The sequence below is a fragment of the Callithrix jacchus genome, chromosome 2 (assembly GCF_049354715.1).
Source record: "Callithrix jacchus isolate 240 chromosome 2, calJac240_pri, whole genome shotgun sequence".
Lineage (NCBI taxonomy): Eukaryota > Metazoa > Chordata > Mammalia > Primates > Cebidae > Callithrix > Callithrix jacchus.
In genome coordinates this window covers 70,032,959-70,048,057 of record NC_133503.1, presented here as the reverse complement: position 1 = coordinate 70,048,057, position 15,099 = coordinate 70,032,959, and the positions used below count along the sequence as shown (strand labels likewise).

General features: G+C 46.7%; 1 pseudogene; it reads right to left on the bottom strand.

Moving 5' to 3' along the window:
- Positions 1-715: 715 nt before the first annotated feature.
- LOC100395765 (olfactory receptor 1f45-like) lies at positions 716-1,650 on the bottom strand (annotated as a pseudogene).
- Between the last annotated feature and the right edge of the window lie 13,449 nt (positions 1,651-15,099).

The following is a 15,099-nucleotide window of genomic DNA, read 5'->3' as shown; positions in this document are numbered from 1 at the left end:
CTCACATCTGTGAATGTGGCAAAATAAGTCAGGTATTGCAGCATACCTTCTTGTTGTTTGTCCATTATTCACTTCCTTCTCTTCCTTTCTAAGAAAATCTCTATTTTATTGGAAGTGGCAATGTGTCTAACCCCAACAAATAAGTGAACAAACAACAGCAACATATGACAACTACCTTTCCCAGCCTGCTTTGCAGGCAGGTGGCCATTGAGATGTGAAAAGAAGATGCTGAGTGGCGATTCTGGAAATCTCTTGAAAGTGATAAAGCCTTTTTGCCCTTTCTCTCCTCATTCTTCCAGTGGGACAAGACAAGATGGTGGGATCCCCAGCAGCCATTTTGGAAACATAGGGATGAAAGCCTCACTCTATGGCTGGTGGAGGAGGGATCTAGAAGAAGCCACATTTCTGCCCTTGGACTCCCTACTCTGGAGTTGTCATTATGGAAGACAAAAATAAACCCCATCTTGTTTAACTAGGTGTAATTGGGATTTTCTGTTACCTGCAGCTGATTTAGATTCCCAGAGATAGGCATATCTCTTCTAATAGTAAACTTCTCTTCTAATTATTCTTCCAATTTCAGAGGTTTTTTTCCCTTCTCTAAAAATAGTCTAAATGGGTGTGTGGAAGGAGATGTTGTTGAGGTGACTTCGAGTCAGCCTCCATTTCCTCCTATCTTGAACCTCCTGGGACATCAGTCCAGCACTCACCAGCACTGTCATGGGTATGAGTCCCTGCTGAAGAGCCTTCTCACGGCCTCCTGCACGTCCTTGTTCCTCAGGCTATAGATGAAGGGGTTTAGCATGGGGGTCCCCATGGTGTACATGATGATTGCTATGGTGTCCTGGGCTGAAAAGGAGTCTGGGGGTCATATGTAGATCCCCAGGACAGTTCCGTTGAACAGGGTGACCATAGACAGGTGGGAGCTACATGTGGAACATGGCTTGCACCTTCCTGTGGCAGATGGAATATGGAGGATGGCTGCAGCCATGCAGATGTAGGAGACCAAGATGAGCACGCAGGGGGCCAAGAACAGGACCACAGCCCCCAGGAACACACGCTGACTGACGTGTGTCTGAGCAGGCAATCTTCATGAGCAGGTAGGCGTTGCAGTAGAAATGTGAGATCTCCCTGGCAGAGGAGCAGAATGCCAATCTGCTCATGAGGACCGTGTGGACCAGGGAGATGAGGCTGGAGCCCGCCCACACTAGTGTGGCCAGCCCCCCACAAAGCTGGGGGGTGGTGACGGAGCAGTACTGCAGGGGTCTGTAGATGGCGACGTAGCAGTCCAGCGTCATGATGGCCAGCAGAAAGGTGTCCACGTTGGCAAAGGAGATAAGGAAGTACATCTGAGTCAGGCAGTGGGGATAAGAGTTCATCCATGTTCCTGCCACATGGTTGGCCAGGAGCTTGGGGAATAGGTTGGTGGTGAAGCAGATGTCGACAAGGAGAGATGGGTGAGGAAGAAGTACATGGGGTGTGCAGGTGAGGGTCGGAGCTGATGCCCAGGATGATGAGTTTGTTTCCAGCCACAGTGACTAAGTACACACACAGAAAGAGCCGGAAGAGGAGCTGCCGCTGCCCTGGGTCACTGGTGATGCCGAGCGGGAGGAACTCGCCAACTGTCATCTCATTCTCCTTCCCGCTGGACATCCTGCTGCAGCTCAGGGAGGTAGCAGGCTGCGCAGACCACAGGGAAAGTCACTCAGCAGAGCTGGGCTTGCTTTATGTTCCGAATCAGATTGCAGTTCATTTGCAATTGAATAAATGAACAGAGCTTTCATGCTGTAACAACTGTTATTTTTTACTCAGTGCTTTTTTATTTTTATTTTTGCAACAGAGTTTTGCTCTTGTTGCCCAGGCTAGAGTGCAGCAACATGGTCTCAGCTCATTGTAACCTCTGCCTCCCAGGTTCAAGCGATTCTCCTGCCTCAGCCTACCAAGTAGTGGGATTACAAGCATCTGCCAGCACGCCCAGCTAATTTTTGTATTTTTAGTAGAGATGGGGTTTCACCATGTTGGCTAGGCTGGTCTCCAACTCCTGACTTCGGGTCATCTGCCCGCTTCAGCCTCCCAAAGTGCTGGGATTACAGGAGTCAGTCACCACGCCTGGTATCCTCAATTTGCTCAGTTACTTCATCTGCTGAATCCTGAGCCCGTGTATCAGTCATCATGCTACAGAGGGTCAGCCTACCTGGTTCTCATATGCTGGGACTGAAGGCACCATCCCTAAGTCTTTGACCTCAATTCAGCCAGCATGTCCTTGTCACACAACAAGTGGAGGGAGTCAATGGCAATTGGAGATGGGCTCTCATCTGAAAGTGCTGACAGTTAGGGAGGCAGAGCCTAGTGTGAAAAGATGTTGGTAAACCCTCCCAAAATGTCATGATGGAAGATGTGACCAGCATGTGAAGGCCTGGAGCAGGCTTTACTGGCCGGAAGCCTGCAGACCATGGTGCTCAGTTCTATGTATGAGCCTTTTCTAGACTGTCTGGGTTTTGTCCACTAGAAAATGTATGTCCCACAGCCTGGAGATGCTGTTCCCAGCCTGGTCTTCCCAACTGACCAGCTGTGTGACCTTGTACTGCTCCTTCTCTACTCTGGACCTCACTGTGTTGTCTGCAAAAGCTTTGTATACAGTGACCCCTAAAGTCCCCAAAGGGCCAGGCCTTCAGACTTTCAGGATTCCATCCTATGAAACCCAACAGATCAACCTTGCATGACCCTTGTCTTACATAGTAGAGTTTCGAGAAAGCCCAGAATTACATCTGTCCACTCTGGTCCAAGATATCAGTATCTCTCACCTAGGACACTGCGGACATAGTTTCCACCCGTGCCAGGCTACTGGCTTTCCTCCCTTCAGCAGCTGACATCATCTGCTAAAAACACAAAGGTGGCCAGGCACATTGGCTCAGGCCTGATCCAATCCAAATCCCAGCACTTTGGGAGGCCGAGGAAAGCAGATCACCTGAGGTCAGGAGTTTGACACCAGCCTGGCCGACATGGTGAAGCCCCATCTCTACTAAAAATTACAAAAATTAGCCTGATGCGGTGATGCACATCTGTAATCCCAGCTACTCAGGAGGCTGAGGCAGAGAATCTTTTGAATCTGGGAGGCAGAGGTTGCAGTGAGCTGAGATCATGCTACTGCACTCCAGCCTGGGCAAGGGAGCAAGACTCCATCTCAAAACAAAACAAAAAAACTGCAAAGGGAACCTGACACTCTTCTGCTCAAAACTCCCCAATAGAAGTTCATCACACTCAGACTAAAGCCTCCTGACCTCAGCCAGGCGATCCCTTCTTGGCTTGTTCCCATGTATTCTTCCGACTGTATCTCCTGCCAGCCACTCGGGACATCAATCCCTCCCTGCCCCTGGGCCTTTGCACTGGATATTTTCTCAGCTGGCATTCTCTCTGCTAGACCGTCACGGGGCTGCTGCCTTCTTGCCATCTGCTTTCACTCAAATAGTGCGTCCTTGGAAAGGCCTCTCTGTCCGATTCTGAGTAGCCCCTCCTCCCATAAGTCTCTATGGATCCTGCTTTATTGTGTTTGTAGCATGTATCTCTGTGCAAGGTAATCTTGTTCACTGATTCTTTTATGGCTTATTTCCCCCATGATGCTGTGCTCTCTTGAGAACAGGGTTGCATCAGTCTCATTCACTGTTGTGTCCTCAGTGACAGGAAAAATATCTGGCACATAGTAGGTGCTCAATAAATCCATCAAATAAAATAATAAACTATTACAAAGGCATTATATATCAAAATGTACTTGTGTAAGATGCAGACATGGTGTTCAATGAGAAATGTTTGAGGCCAGGTGCGGTGGCTCATGCCTGCCCAGCACTTTGGGAGGCTGATGTGGGCAGATCACCTGAGGTTAGGCATTCAAGACCAACCTGGCCAACATGGTAAAACCCTGTCTCTACTAAAAAATACAAAAATTAGCCGGGTATGGTGGTGGGCACCTGTAGTACCAGCTACTTGGGAGGCTGAGGCAGGAGAGTCACTTGAACCCGGGAGGCGGAGGTCGCAGTGAGCTGAGATTATGCCATTGCACTCCAGCCTGGGCGACGGAGCCAGACTCCATCTCAAACACACACACACACACACACACACACACACACACACACACACACACCAGAAAAAGAAATGTTTGGAATGCATTTAAGAAATAAAATGATCACTTAAAGCACAAAGTGCAGCCCTTTCTAAGTGCGCAGAGGAGAGGGAGGCAGTGTGCAGTCAGTGTCAGTGTGAGAAAGCCCGTGGTCACATGTCGACAGGAGCATCCACAGCTGTACCTGTGGGGAGGATGACCTGTGTGGCTTCCATGTGATCGAGCACCTGTGGCCAGTGTAGACCACAGGGGCAAACTGGCTCCTGTAAGCCAGACCTCGCTTGCAGGTGTATTTAGTTTGGACCCTTCATGTTTTACAAAACATCTCACATGGGCTGACATTTTAAAAAGCAAAGATTCCAGATAAAAATCTGCATTTCTGATTCTTGGTAAATAGGCAGACCTAGTAACACTGGACTCCTGTCCTTGCGGCGCTGCAATCAGCTGGAAAATACGCACTGATCGCTCACGATGCAAAACACAAGCCCTGGGCTTAGCTGTGTACAGAGTCCCAGTGTATCCCTTAGAGCTGGCCTCTGTGGGAGGTTACGACGTCCTCATTTTGCACAAGGCAGCGGGAGGCACAGCAGAGTCCAGGGACTCCCCCAGGGTGGCAGAGTTGCCGTCCTCCTCTCCAGGGTGCCTGTACTAGCAGATTTTTATCAACGTGGTTGCCATCTGTTCTGGCCCCTGGAATCACCCAGAAAAAGTTGACTCACTTTCCACATGGCTTCCTTTTTGGGATCTACTGGAAGCTATCATTGATTCCGTGAAATTTCCTTATCCCCAGAAAGTCTAAACTCTGAAGGATTTTTGAAAGCTAGAATGAAGAATCTGTAGAGTTCAGTAAGTCGGGGAAAGCTTGCTTTGACTTTAGACACAGAGTTGTTCACATCTACAATTTTAAGCAAAAAAAAAAACAAATAAAACATTCGCCTGGAGCCTTAACGTATCGTTGTCAGCATTCTGCCCCATCTCCTCCCTCCCTCCTGCCCTCCTGCCCTCTGAGGCAGTTCTTCATGTAGTGGACAAGTTAGGGTAGTTTATTGACCTATTGTGCGTTGAATGATTTTTTTCAACCAAAATCTTATATAGAAATGATTTCTATATAAGGTGGTGGTTCACACCTGTAATCCCAGCACTTTGGGAGGCCAGGGTGGGCGGATCACAAGGTCAAGAGTTCGAGACCATCCTGGCCCACATGGTGAAATCCTGTCTCTACTAAAAATACAAAAAATTAGCTGGGCATGGTGGCACCTGCCTTGTAATCTCAGCTACTTGGGAGGCTGAGGCAGGAGAATTGCTTGAACCCAGGAGGCGGAGGTTGCAGTGAGCTGAGATTGCGCCATTGCACTCCAGCCTGGCGCCTGGCGACAGAGAGAGACTCTACCTCAAAAAAAAAAAAAAAGAAAAAGAAAAGAAATGATTTCTTAAGACTAGTTTTTGTCTTGTTATGATAAATGTTAAAGACATAGGCCAGGTGTGGCGGCTCACACCTGTAATCCCAGCACTTTGGGAGGCCAAGGCGGGTGGATCTCCTGAGGTTAGGAGTTTGAGACCAGCCTGACCAACATGGTGAAACCCCATCTCTACTAAAAACACAACAACAAAAAAATTAGGTGTGGTGGCAGGCACCTGTAATCCCAGCTACTTGGGAGGGTGAGGCAGGAGAATCACTTGAACCCAGGAGGTAGAGGTTGCAGTGAGCTGAGACTGTGCCACTGCACTCCAGCCTGGATGGCAAAGCAGCACTCTGTTTCAAAAAAAAAAATCTTAAAGACATAGATGAATTTTGAAATAATATAAATTACTTGAAACAACTGGATCACCAGGCAGTTTTTGATATCATCATGTTCTACAGGTAATTTGTGCTGTAATTATGCTTTTTTAGTGTGGGATTTGATTGGCACCAGAGTGTGAATTCTTTTCTTTTTTCTTTTTAAACAGGGTTCTGCTCTGTTACTCAAGTTGGAGTACAGTGGCACAATCATAGCTCACTGCAGCCTCCAACTCCTTGGCTCAAGCAATCCTCCTGCCTCAGCCTCCTGAGTAGCTGGGACTACAAGGTGTGCATCACTATGCCCTACTAATTTTTTATTTCTTTTCTAGTAGGGATTGGGTCTCACTATTTTGCCCAGGCTGGTATTGAACTCTTGATTTCGAGCAGTCCTCCTGCCTCGGCCTCCCAAAGTGCTGGGATTACAGGCATGAGCCACCATGACCTGAGTGTAAATTCTTAAGGGACATCTGTAGCTACTTCCATGCACATTCAAGCAGTAGAGAACAGGGACCAGACCCTGCCATTCGGGAAGCGCTAACTAGACTCACAGTTGATATGTTGTTTAAAGTCATGGAGGAGTGGGTAGGATTGAGACAGGCTGGAAATTCATGAGGAGTTGTCATAGGAAATGGCTCCTGGCTTGTGGGGAATGTAAGATAATAGAATGTGCTTGCACACATTTGCTTTTAAAAATCCACATTATCGGCTAGGAGTGGTGGCTCTCGCCTGTAATCCCAGAACTTTGGGAGGCCGAGGTGGGTGGTTCATGAGGTGAGGAGTTCGAGACCAGTCTGGCCAACATAGTGGAACCCCATCTCTACTAAAAAATACAAAAAATTAGGTGGGTGTGGTAGCCGGTGACTGTAATCCCAGCTACTTGTGAGGCTGAGGCAGGAGAATTGCCTAAACCTGGTGGGTGGAGGTTGCAGTGAGCCTGGGAGACAAGGCTAGACTCCATCTCAAGGAAAAAAAAAAAAAAGGCCTGGCACAGTGGCTCACGCCTGTAATCCCAGCACTTTGGGAGGTTGAGGCGGGCGGATCACAAGGTCAGGAGTTTGAGACCAGTCTGGCAAATATAGCAAAACTCCGTCTCTACTGAAAATACAATTAGCCGGGTGTGGTGGTGCGTGCCTATAATCCCAGCTACTTGGGAGGCTGAGGCAGAAGAATAGCGTGAACCCGGAAGGCAGAGGTTGCAGTGAGCCGAGATCACTCCCTGCACCCCAGCCCGGGCGACAGTGCAAGACTCCGTCTCAAAAAAAAGAAACAAACAAAAAACCCCACTCTGCCTACTGTGTTGTTTAGCAGTCTTACGTGAAAACATCTGGCTATGCAGGGCCCTCTCCGAGGCTCCCACTCTGTCCCCTGTACCTCCCCACATGGCAGGGAGTGGAGGCAGAGGAAGGCAGGCGACTCTGCAACTCCTCACCCCACCTCTGCTAATAGTCTAGAAGCAGATTTGATTCCTGAGCAAACTGCTCTTCTCCGTTTCCTCCTCTACCCAGTGGGTGCGCTATGGTGAGGAGCCGGGAGAGGGTGTGTTTAGTACCTGGCACAGTCCTGGAAGGGCAGGTGGCAGGGGGCTGTAGCTACAGCTGCTGCACCCTTTCTTCAGCTCCCATCAGCAGTAGTGCTGGACACTGAGGGAAGCAACCTGGAGGCTAATCTCTCACACTGAGAAGTCGCTTGGGTGGAAGCTGATGTGACAGGAGGCTGAGTCCACTAAACTCACATCCACGTGGTGCCTGTGCCTGAGCCACTCTACCATCCTGGCGTGCCCTGGTCTTACCTGGTTGCCTGTGCTGACTTAATTCCTTTCCCCTGATTCCAGCGCTCCCACCTTCATTTCCCTCTGGGAGCTGACAGAGGTGGTTGCCCCACCCGGAGCAGTTGCGGCCAGAGATGTGACCGGGTATGGCATGGTTCACCTCTCACCCTTGGGGAAACCCTTTTCTCTGGAGCATCTCTGGAGGTGACGGTGCTTGATCATCCTGCATGGCCAAAGTGATGGGCACCTGCTCCTTCCCACAGCAGCCTGCTCCTTCTTTTTTTTTTTTTTTTTTTTCCTGGAGACGGAGTTTCGCTCTTATTACCCAGGCTGGAGTGCAATGGTGCAATCTCGGCTCACCGCAACCTCCGTCTCCTGGGTTCAGACAATTCTCCTGCCTCAGCCTCCTGAGTAGCTGGGATTAACAGGCACGCACCACCATGCCCAGCTAATTTTTTTTTTTGTATTTTTAGTAAAGCCAGGGTTTCACCATGTTGACCAGGATGGTCTTGATCTCTTGACCTTGTGATCCATCCACCTCGGCCTCCCAAAGAACCTGCTCCTTCTTGAACTCCTTTGTTCAAAAGTTTCTATGAACTGGTGGCTCAAGGTTATCCTGAGGTCTTATTCATTGGCTTGTGGGGTTGTTGTTTGAAGGAAACTCAATCAAGTCATTGTGTGGAAGGCAAGGTCTTGCTTTGGGATGTGGGATCTGCAGTTCCCTCAGCAAGATTGGACATGTCAGGGCCACCGTACCTGTTACTGAATTTTGTACCCCGAGTTCCACATGGAGTTAATGATGAAGCACAACACTCATAGGCCATGATTGAATAACAGCTAAAAGTGTCTGGCTGGCTCAAATGTGAAGATTTGCCCTTGCATTACCTGACTTAGCTTTCTGTAGCCCTGTGAGAGAAGTGGGTAGGACAGCAAATGCAATCACCCCGTAGATCCAGAGCCAAAGCTCAGCAAGTTTGAGAGGAAGTCATCTGGTTATAGACTTGCAGGGTTATAGACTCTGCAAGTTAGGGAGAGAAGGGTCATAGTGAGCCTGGGGCATGGGAGCAATACCTGGGGTCCTGGCAGCTCAGTCTTCGTATCCTCTGGGCTGGAGCACAGTCCCTTTCCATCTGTGAGTAGGGTTTTTATGGCCCCTGCCATAGAGTGAACCCCCAGAGTTTCTATTACAGACAACACACAGGGGATTTGTCTGGGTTCTGCAGAACACAATTGAATCCATCTCCCCAGGGGCTGAAGCAGAAAGAAAGGAGATTAGTGTTCATATTGCAGGTCAGGGTTATAGAGTTTTTCTTGGGACTTTTAAGGGTACTTCAATCCCTGACTGGGGTGTGAGCCTCTCTAAATCTCACACTGAAAAGGGCTGACCACGTCCTTTCCAAATATTCTATGTACCATTTTACACTCATCGAAAGTTTGGGGAGAGAGGTGAAGTATCCAGGTCATAATTTAGAGCAGATCTACCTTATCCTCTGATTGCTCAGAATGTATATTTTAAGGGGGTGGTTAGAATAGCAAACGATGTTAAGAACCAGCTGTCACATGATGGGGCGATTGTGCCAGGAAATAGACAAGGCTTGGTCGGTGGCCTCTGTCAGGTTGGATGCAACTGAGTGTTAGGGATTGGGATTCCCAGTCCCCTATTGTTTATTGGGGTCAGAGTCTACCTTCCCAGCTTCCATGGGGTCGTTTGACACTGTAAGCAATTTTGACAGCCATTGTGATTACTTCTGTGGCTATACTTAGGGGGATATCAAAGTCTCTATTTACCAGAGCCTGGAACTCCTGTGATGAAAACCTCTCATGATGTTCTGCTTGGAGAATTAGGAAGCCACCTGCCTAATGTCTGCTCTGGTTCTGATGTTGACTGAGATTGATGCATTTATGAAATAAACCATACCAAGGATGTCATGATGACCTTCTTGTTTATGTGTCACACGAAGCACGTTCCTCAGAAGCTAATTGGCAATATGTCTAGTCTTGGTTTCTGTAACAGATCTAGGCACACAGTCCAGAAGCATCCAGCCTTTCCTTTTGTTGGCCTGCAGTTTCACAGCAGTTCCTGGCCACAGTGTGGGAGTCAGCCCCCTCCACCCAACTTAATGAATGAGGAAGGAAGTGGGAAGAAATGAGCAGAACTTCATTATTCCTCCATTTTTATCTCATTTTAGCCCATAGGACTTAATAGTGAAGCCCAAGATCAATTAAGAGTAGCAGGTTATCAGGCCAGGCGTGGTGGCTCACAGTTGTGATCCCAGAAGTTTGGGAGGTCGAGGTGGGTGATTCGCCTGAGGCAAAAGTTTAAAACCATCCTAGCCAACATGGTGAAACTCTGTCTCTGCAAAAATACAAAAAAAAAACTAGCCAGGCATGATGGTGGGTGCCTGTAATCCTAGCTGCTTGGGAGGCTGAGGCATGAGAATCACTCAAACCCAGGAGACGGAGGTTGCAGTGAGCCAAGAGCCCACCATCACACTCCAGCCTGGGCAACAAAGCAAGACTCCATCTCAAAACAAACAAACAAACAAGCAAAAAGAGTAACAGGTTATCAAAAGCCCCCCGTCCCCCACCCCACCCATGAACATCTACCACATTCCCTTTATCTTCTTGGGACCCACCTGTTGCGTAGTTCAGCTCTTGCTTCGAGAAGTGAGTCAGAAGAGGGCTCTTTCAGTTAATTCAGTGGCCATGGTACATCCTGGCAAGATTGTATTTTATCCTGGTAATTCGTGTCCTAGCTCGCTGAAGGGCTGGCCAGCGAGCACTGCATGTTCTCATCTGGAATCACTGCAGTGTCAACAGCATTTACATGGACAGCATCTGGGCTGGGATCAGGCTCAGGCCTGTAATTCCAGCTCTTTGGGAGGCCGAGGCGTGCAGGTCGCTAGAGGTCAGGAGTTTGAGACCAGCCTGGTCAGCATGGTGAAACCCCGTCTCTACTAAAATTAGCTGGGAGTGGTGGCGAGCACCTATAATCCCAGCTTCTCAGGAGGCTGAGGCAGGAGAATCGCTTGAACTTGGGAGGTGGAAATTGCAGCAAGTTGAGGTTGTGACATTGCACACCAGCCTGGGCAATAGAGCAAGACTCTGTCTCAAAAAAAGTAAAGTAAAATAAATGCACAGCATCTGAACATCTCCCATTTCATTCCCAGAGATCATTAAAACCTACATCTCCTGAGTTTCTTTCTGTCTATATCAGTTTCTCAATTTTTTCCTTGTTTTTTGTGACCCTAACACTTTTGAAGAGTCCTGGTTAAGAATTTTGTACAATGTCTTTCTATTAGGGGTTCTCTAACTTTTCTCATCTTTAGACTGTGCAGGGAAAGATCACCTCCAACTTCCCCTTACTTCTTACGTGGGCTCTCAGACTGGATCTAGGAACCGAATAGACACCAAGCAGATTGACAAGAGAAAAGCATACAAAATTTATCAGTTTCACGTGTAATGGTGCAAAAGTAATTGTGGTTTTGGCATTGTTGAAATTTGCCATTTGATATTAGAATACATTCTTAAATGAATGTGGTTATGTTATACATCATTTTAATGAACATTTCTTGCTTTTGTTGGCTAATGAGAGTACTTGCTGTTTATTTTATTTTAGACTATGAAAATGATGTTGGACAAAAAGTAAATTCAAGCAATTTTCTTATTCGAGGTCAAAATGGTTCATAAAGCAGCAGAGACAACTTGCAACATCCATAATGCACTTGGCCCAGGACCTGCTAGTAAACATATAGGGCAGCGGTGGCTCAAGAAATTTGGCAAAGGAGACAGGAGCCCTGAAGGTGAGGAGCGTAGTGCCAGGCCATGGGAAGTTGACAATGACGACTGAGAACAATCATCAAAGCTGATTCTCTTACAACAACACTAGAAGTTGCCAAAGAACTCAACATCGACCGTTCTATGGTTATTTGGCATTTGAAGCAAATTGGGAAGGTGAAAAAACTCAATAAGTGGGTGCCTTATGAGCTGAGCAAAAATTTTTAAAAATCATTATTTTGAAGTGTTCTCTTCTTTTGTTCTGTGCAACAACCATGAACTGTTATTGGATTGTGACATGCGACAGAAAGTGGATTTTATATGACAACCGGCCACCACCAGTTCAGTGGTTGGACCAAGAAGAAGCTTCAGAGCACTTCCTAAAGCCAATTTTGGACCGAAAAAAAAGGACATGGTCATTGTTTGGTGGTGCGCTGCCGGTCTGATCCACTATGGCTTTCTGGATCCGAGCCTAACCATTACATCTGAGAAGCTTGCTTAGCAAATTAACAAGGTGCACCAAAAACTGCAGCCAGCATTGGTCAACAGAAAGGGCCCAATTCTCCATGACAACACCTGGCTGCATGTGCACAACCAATGCCTCCAGAGTTGAACAAGTTGGGCTGTGAAGTTTTGCCTCATCTGCCGTATTCCCCTGACTTCTCCCCAGCCGACTACCACTTCTTCAAGCATTTGGACAACTTGTTGCAGAAAAATGCTTCCATAACCAGCAGGATGCAAAAAATGCTTTCCAAGATTTCGTTGAATCCTGAAGCACAGATTTTTATGCTACAGAAATAAACAAACTTATTTCTTGTTGGCAAAAAAGTGCTGATTGTAATGGTTCCTATTCTGATTAATAGAGGTGTGTTTGAGCCTAGTTATAATGATTTTAAAATTCATGGTATGAAACCGCAATTACTTTTGCACCCACATGGGGCTCTTCATAAGGGAGTGATGGCTGAAGAAGCAGCCAAAGCAAGATGCTGTCCTGCAAGATGCTTTCATACTTTTTATACAAGGAATGATTAGATTATGAAGAAATGACAGTCCAAAGGGGACCCATTGGTGCAGTTAATTCTAGTGAGTCACTAGGAGATATATGGGAGGTGTCGAGCCAGTGTCGAGTAAGGGTTGTGGCCAGGCATGGTGGCTCACGCCTGTAATCCCAGCACTTTGGGAGGCTGAGTCTGGCCAATCACGAAGTCAAGAGATTGAGATCATCCTGGCCAACATGGTTAAACGTCGTCTCTACTAAAAATACAAAAATTAGCTGGGCATGGAGGCATGTGCCTGTAATCTCAGCTATTCAGGAGGCTGAGGCAGGAGAATCCCTTGAACCTGGGAGGTGGAGGTTGTAGTGAACTGAGATCACACCATTGCACTCCAGCCTGGGTGGCAGAGCAAGACTCCATCTGAAAATAAAGAAAGAAAGAAAGTAAGTAAGTAAGGGTTGCTGCAGGAAATTGATTTTTCAGGTCTATTGCAGTCCGAATTCCCAGTCTCTGGTGATAAGGGACTACTTTCTTGCCATGTCACCAGGAGGAAACTTTATGGCTTGCTGCATGCAGGAAGAGACAGGTTAGCTAGCCCTTTCTGAAACTACAATTTCCCCAGTGTTTTCAATTCAAAATAATTAATACACCAATTCAGTGTATTTTGGGATAGCATATCTTCCACTCCTTTAACTGCCATTATGGTTTTGGGGGGAATAATCCCACAGAGGTGAAATATTTTTATCACAGCAGAGATAGGTGATATCAGCATGACTTAACACTGATAATGTTAACCTTCCTCACTTGTTTAAGGTGATGTTCACCAGGCTTTTCCACTGTACAGATTGTTTTTCCCATTCTATACTTCGTTCTTTGGAAGCAAGTCACTAAGTCCAGCCTACCCTCAAGTAGGAGGCGAGGATTAAGCTTTACCTTCTAGTGGGTGGGTTTGGGGGTAGGAAAAGTGTTCACAGATGTCATCTGGAATTCTGTAAGGAAAGTTTGTTTCTTCTCCCACACTTATTTATTTAATCACCTGTTTTCATCAGTATGGACTTGTTAATATTTATTTCATACTTTGGGTTATAATCCGATATGAAGGTCTTCAAAAAGTTTATGGAAAGTATGTATTAATATTATGAAAAAACTAAACATGGACTTTGAACTTCTTTTTTTTTGCATCAAAATAAACTCATAGTAACATGTTATAACACGTCTGAACAGAATCTAGTTTGAGGCATTAGGAAAGATAAGACATCAGTTTGAAAAGAGCCCCTATCAGAACAAAGTGGATTCTGCTAAACTTGAAACAGGGACAAACATTCAATTTGTGGAACAGGAACATCAAATTGAAGCTTGGGTGGAAGAATGGTGAAATCTTTGATGCTTTGTGAAAGATTTATAAGGACAATGCCCCAAAGAATCAGCAGTTTATAAATGGATACATTGTTTTAAGAAGGGATGAGATAAGATAATGTAAAAAATGAAGCCTGCAGGGCAGACTAACCACATCAATTTGCAAGGAAATATTTCATCTTGCTCTTGCCCTAATTGAAGAGGACTAGCAATTAATAGTAAAAACAATAGCCTACCCATAGACATCTCAACTGGTTCAGCTTACACAATTCTCACTGAAAAATTAAAGTTAGAAACTTTCTACTCGATGAGTGCCAAAACCATTGCTCCCAGATCAGCTGCAGACAAGAGCAGAGATTTCAATGGAAATTTTAGATAAGTGGGATGAAGATCCTGAGGCATTTCTTAAAAGTCATGTAACAGGAGATGGAACATGGCTTTACCAGTACGATCCTGAAGATAAAGCACAATCAAAGCAATGGCTACCAAAAAGTGGGGGGTCCAGTCACAGCAAAAGCAGAGCAGTCAAGAGCAAAGATCATGGTGTTTGGGATACTCAAGGCACTTTGCTTGTTGACTTTCTGGAGAGCCAATGAACAATAACATGTGCTCATTATGACAGTTTTTTTTTTTCTTTGAGACAGAGTCTTGCTCTGTTGCCAGGCTGGAGTGCAGCGGTGCAGTCTCAGCTGACTGCAACCTCCACCTCTCAGGTTCAAGCGGTTCTTCCACCTCAGCCTCCCAAGTAGCTGGGACTACAGGCACATGCCAAATGCCCAGCTAATTTTTGTATTTTTAGTAGAGATGGGGTTTCACCATGTTGGCCAGGATGGTCTCAATCTCTTGACCTCATGATCCACCCTCCTCAGCCTCCCAAAGTGCTGGGATTACAGGCGTGAGCCACAACACCTGGCCTATGACAGTGTTTTGAGAAAGTTGGCTAAACTTTAGCAGACAACTGCCTAGGAAAGCTTCACCAGAGAGTCCTTCTCCACCACAACAATGCTCCTGCTTATTCCTCTCATCAGACAAGGGCAATTTTGCGAGTCTTTTTTTGTTTTTGAGACAGAGTTTCACTCTTGTTGCCCAAGCTGGAGTGCAATGGTGGGATCTTGGCTCACTGCCTCCTGGGTTCAAGTGATTCTCCTGCCTCAGCCTCCTGAGTAGCTGGGATTACAGGCATGCACCACCATACCCTGCTAATTTTGTATTTTTAGTGGAGACAGGGTTTCTCCATGTTGGCCAGGCTAGTCTCAAACTCCTGACCTCAGGTGATCCACCCACCTCGGCCTCCCAAAGTGCTGGGATC